Source organism: Helianthus annuus, chromosome 16, assembly GCF_002127325.2.
Source record: "Helianthus annuus cultivar XRQ/B chromosome 16, HanXRQr2.0-SUNRISE, whole genome shotgun sequence".
In the NCBI taxonomy this organism is placed as follows: Eukaryota; Viridiplantae; Streptophyta; class Magnoliopsida; order Asterales; family Asteraceae; genus Helianthus; species Helianthus annuus.
This window is the reverse complement of record NC_035448.2, coordinates 146,740,213-146,746,409: the sequence shown is the minus strand read 5'-3', so window position 1 is coordinate 146,746,409 and position 6,197 is coordinate 146,740,213.

Below are 6,197 nucleotides of genomic sequence, written 5' to 3'. Positions count from 1 at the left end.
AAAATGCATCATCTTCTACAACTCACCAGCTTCAGAATGATATCGGGAATTTAAATATCAATAACTTGAGGTCAAATGTTGAAATTCCTCCAGTTTCTGAAACCCGAATTCATAACATTCATCCTCAGCAGAATATTATAGGTGATGTTCTCAGTGGTGTAAGGACAAGAAATCAAATCAGAAACAACGAAAATGCTGGCTTGTATGCTGAGATACGAGAATCGGGACAACAAAATGATTGGTCTTTCGCCTGCTATGTTAGCCAAGAAGAGCCTAAATCTTGGAAGGAGGCATTGAAAGATGATTCCTGGGTGGAAGCCATGCAAGAAGAACTTCAGCAGTTCGAGAAGTTGGGCGTATGGAAATTGGTTGATAGGCCCGACAACTACAAGAAGATCGGAACTCGCTGGGTGTTTAAGTGCAAAAAGGACGACCGTGGGATTGTTGTCCGAAACAAAGCAAGGTTAGTGGTTCAAGGCTTCAGTCAGATTGAAGGTATTGACTACAATGAAGTGTATGCACCAGTTGCTCGTCTGGAGGCTATTAGAATCTTTCTAGCCTACGCATCCTTCAAGAAATTCAAGGTGTACCAGATGGATGTTAAAAGTGCTTTTCTACACGGAGTAGTCGAAGAGGAAGTATATGTCGAGCAACCACCGGGGTTTGAAGATCCATTACATCCTGACAGGGTTTTACTACTTAACAAGGCATTATATGGTCTTCATCAAGCACCTCGGGCTTGGTATGAAACGTTGTCTACCTACCTGCTGAGCAATGGTTTTAGACGGGGTTTGATCGACTGTACCCTCTTCATCAAGGAAAAAGGTGAAGATCTTCTGTTGGTACAAGTGTATGTCGATGATATTATCTTTGGTTCTACCGATGATAAGCTGTGCAAGGAATTTTAAAAGGTGATGCAAGATCGATTCGAGATGAGTGCGATGGGTGAAATGACGTTCTTCTTGGGTTTGCAAGTTAATCAGTCCGAATCTGGAATTTTTATCCATCAAACCAAGTACGTCGGAGACATCTTGAGCCGGTTCCAGATGTCCGATTCGAAGCCAATTTCTACTCCTCTTCCGCAGAATCACGGGATTACTCCGGATGAAGAAGGGGATGCTGTGGATTCTTCACTTTATCGTGCTATGATTGGATCCTTAATGTATCTCACCGCATCAAGACCCGACATTATGTATCCAACTTGTCTTCTCGCTAGGTACCAAGCGAATCCGAAGGTCTCTCACTATGTTGCTGTCAAAAGGATTTTTCGTTATCTGAAGAGTTACCCTGACACCGGGTTATAGTACCCTAAGGATGATAACTTCGATCTCAAAGCTTTCAGTGATTCTGATTTCGGCGGCTGCAAGAAAGATGGAAAATCAACTACAGCAGGATGTCAGTTCTTAGGCAATCGCCTAGTCACTTGGCAATGCAAGAAGCAGACATGTGTGGCTACGTCTACATGTGAAGCAGAATACATTGCTGCGTCTAGTTGCTGCTCCCAGGTTCTATGGATCCAACAACAGATGCGGGACTACGGTTTTGAATTCCTAACTACTCCTATTTATGTTGATAATGAAGCTGCCTTACAGATCACTAGAAATCCTGTACAGCACTCAAAAACGAAGCACATCGATATTGAATATCACTTCATACATGATTGCTTTGAAAAGAGACTTATCGATGTGGTTCATATTCATACCGACCACCAACGTGCCGACCTTTTTACCAAAGCATTTGATAAATCAAGATTTGATTATTTACTTTTGGTAAACGGCATTAAGGTGAAGCAAGAGTAACCGACATCAGGAAATCGTTTTTGTAAATATTTTTCTAAAAACCAAAAAATCCAAAAATATTTTTCATTTTCTTTATTTTTGAATTTTAGGGGGAGAAAGTTTCAAGAAAAATACAAAAACATTGAAAAACCACAAAAAATACAAAAATATGTCTTTATTTTATTTACTTTCTGCATTTAAGGGGGAGAAAATTCAGAAAAACACAAAAACAATAGAAAAACAAAAAAATTGAGTTTCTTGGTAATATAAGGGAAAGTGATATTACATCAGAGGTTGGTTGAAACATGTTTCTAGAAATCAAAAGAAAAGAAAATGATAAGTAGCTCTACTAATGATGTACCGGTAGACTCACGATCATTTTAAAATATGCAGGAGATATAAACATAACAGACTGAAAACCGCGTGGGAACCATTCATTGGCATATGGTCTTGGTACCGAAATTTCGTTTGATAGATTGCCAAGGTTCTGAGATATTCGGGGTTTATGCTGTTTATCATCTGGGTATCATGGTTGTTTCTATAAAAGACAAAGTCTAAGTTCTTCCATGATACCATACATACGTGTACATATTTCATACTGCATTCGACCTCAATAAGTGATAAACAATCACATGTCCATACAAAATAAGTGATAAAATATCACATTTATCCGGGAGTCAAGTTCGTCTCTCTGCTGTACGGAAGTACTGACCTGTTCACGGACTTGCTCCTGTGCCCTCATGCATTGAAACTCAAGTTCCTCATCAATAAGTGATTCTATCACATAGGGCTTGTTTTCAAACTCAAATAAGTGACTTGTTCACATTGTATATATATACGTTAAAAACGGATGATAAATGGTATACTCCCCAGTATGATGAATCTCGTGCATACCTTGATACGGGAATGTGTCGTGAGTGGATGAACACCGGTCGGTAAGTATAAATCATACCTTAAACGTATCTCATTGTATTATGATTACACTTGATTGTTTGAGTTTAAGTGGATAACAATATCGGTAATTGTGGTAGAATATTTATCAACTTCTGTAAAAGAATTTTTAAAGGAAATGTGTTTTGACAAAAGACCGCAAGCTGATATGATTCTCTTCGCCAGAAACTCGCAAAAATATTGTTGTGTTTGTACATATTTACTTACTGCTTTATTTTAAACAGTTTTGTCGTTTGGTGCATATCAGCACGACATTAGCGGTGATGTCGTTTGATAACATTCAAAGGATATCAAAATTGTTGCCTTTTATTTTATCAAACCACAAAATCCAAAAAGATTTTTCATTTAATATTATTTTTGATTAACTGATGTTGGTGCTCGATCCGATACCTGACAAGCCGAGATACTTCATAAAACTAACCTTTGCAAAACTTCATAACGGACAACTTTTCAAAATGGTCATTTCTGAAAAACCTCCAAAATTTGAAGGGTGTAAATTGGAAATTCCCAAAAATCCAAAGTGTGTTGGTGGAAATCTGATCCTTCGAGGAAGCAATGGCCCTCGAAAGATCAGATGGTCAAGAAAGTCAACGAAATTCAACCATCTCAGTCGAAAGATGATTGGTCAACGAAGGATTTGACCAATTGATCTTTCGAGTTGACCAGATCCTTTGAAAGATGGTGTAGATCGAAAGATATCTTTCGAAGGATTCTAAAATATCTGGTATCCTTCGATCCAGATCTTTCAAATATCTGGATCCTTCGAACCAAATAGGGATCCTTCAAACCCAAGATCATCCTTCGAGACACCTTTACATCTTTCGAATGGTTTTGGGTCCTTCGAGGCGGTTGGACTTTCGAGGTCAGGGTATAAAAGGTTCTTCTTCTTCATTTGCACTTATCAGTTTCAAAATACCATCTCTCAAAACCCTCTCATCTTCTCGAACCTCTGCCGAAATTTCTCTAAAACTTGTTAAGATCAGGATTCTTTTTCAAACACGGTAGGATGATCATATGTTCATAACAAACATTAACACAAACAAGAACTTTATAAAAACTTCATTTTAATCATGCTTATTGTTCATATTTTCAGTTCTTGAAATCTTGAATAAAATGGTTTTTATATTCAATGTATTGGAAAACGATTAGTGTTAGGTTTGTTGATCATCGGTGTTAGTTAGATGAAACATGGTTGATTGGGATCTTGATGTCAAGTTTTGGGTTGGGTAAAACAGAGTAATGGAGTGGGTTTATGGTCAAAATCAATAGCATGTGTGTGTGTTCATGTCCGGTTTTGGGTCAAATTGATAATGGTAATAGTTTAAATGGGTTGATGTTATTCTTGTTTGTCATAAAACACACCTGAAAAACCATTTGAAACATCACCGGAATTAAACTATAACCGCCGGAAAACTCGCCGTTGAACAGTGATGCCGGAGCGAAGGATGATGACTCATCATCTCGATAGATGTGCTGTACAACATCTTTCGAGTTGAGTCTCGAAAGATGTTAGATATCTCGAAGGATCATCCTTCGATTGATCAATCCTTCGAATGATCAAGATATCTTTCAAAATTCTTGATTATTCGAAAGATGATCCTTCGATAAGGTTGTCATCCTTCAAGAAAAGTGACATCTTTCGAGCTGACTAACATCCTTCGAACAGATTGCCATCCTTCGTGCCATGATTCAATCCTTCGATGGATATTTGGATCCTTCGAAGAGTTCAACACTTAGAATTTTTCAAGAAATTGAAAATTTTCTAAGTGTGGAATTCCATTGTTGACTGTTTGACCCTTTCTTATTACGTGTCTATGTTTGATGAACAGAAATGGCACCAAAAGTAGCGAAAAAGGAACGGGCAAAGCCAACAAAGAAGGTGAAATCGGAGCTTGAATCTATGTCTGAATCTAGACATAACATGGCTGCATATTTACAACCGGAAGGGAGTATCAGTCCGGAGTTTACTGGAATCATGGAGTATCTTCATAGGGCGCGCATCATTTATGCTATCACAACACAGCACGTTGCCTATCAGTCGCACATCAAGGCGTTTTGGAGTTCAGCTGTGATTGAAACGGTGGAGAATAAGGAAGTGATCAGGGCATCAGTTGCTGAAAAACCTGTGGTTATTACAGAAAACACTATCAGAGAACGTCTGCAGCTTGGAGATCAACCGGAAGATCCTACTTCTATAGATTTACAATGTTAGCGGGGGTTACTGATGAGGCTGCGATACAGCGACGACGTTCTTGCCAATCAGATCAACAAGAAGTATATGCCGCTTCGATACAAGTTCCTGTTGCATATTCTTATTCATTGCCTAAGCAACAAGCGTTCTGGGTATGATCTGTCACCGATCGATTTGACTGGATTGTTTACGGCGCTGATTCTGAACAAGCCGTTCAACATATCTCGGTATATCTTCGACAATCTGAAGGAAAACGCTCGAAGGCCACTTCCGTCTGCAACACAGCGAACATCCACCAAGTTCTGGTTATATCCCAGGTTTCTGCAGATGATGATAGATGATCAGATTCCTGATCTTGCTAAAGCCGAGGCAGATGTTCTTCCTGTGAATCCAATGAATGAGCGTACTCTGCTGATATTCAAGTCTATGGCCGCCTATAAGGAATCGGACCCAATTAGGAAACTTATTGGTCATCTTGATATTCCTAACTACGAGGCACCGCAGCACAACAAATGGCGTCGAGACGCGAGCGATTCTGATAATGAGGAGCCAAGGTTAATCGCTTTGGCTGATACGCAGCTCGGGGCTAAACATGGAATCAAAGCAACAAGGAAGTCAGCTGGCAGTTCTAGTGCTGCAACACGTGTTGAGGTTGATGTCAATGTTGCTGTAGAAGACGTTCAGGGATTGTTTGTAGATCCTGATGCTAGTATTGGTGCAGGTGGTGATGGTGGTACTGTGGTTGTTGAAACAGGTGGTAGTACAGGTGGAGATGGTGGTGATGCTGGTCAGTCTGGTACTGTTGCGACTGACAAGGGTAAAGGTAAAGTAGATCAGCCGAGGAAGCCAGTTGATGAAAGCAGCTCATCTTCTGATGAGGAAGGAGGTTCGGGTGATGGTGGTTCATCGTCTGAGGATGATAATCCTCCTCCTCCAGGGATGAAGAAGGTCTTTGATAAACGCGGGAACCCCCGGTTTGTGCGTATAAAGAAGACGGGTAGTACTGGAGAATCTGACCAGGATGAAGATTATACGCTTACTTCTCCGGGTTTTCTTAAGAAGAGGAAGGCAAAAAGGCAGAATGTTCGTTCATCAAAGAAAGCTGCTGGTGATTCCTCTATTCCAGTTTCTGTTCAGCCTTCATCTGCTCCTGAGCAGCAGTTTCCTCCCTTTGGTGATCAATTGACTGAAAAAGAGACGCTGGAGCTAATGTCTTCTCCTCAGAGGTCCTCTGGGACGCGCACGGTGACTGTTGATCAACAGCCGCCTGCAACTCC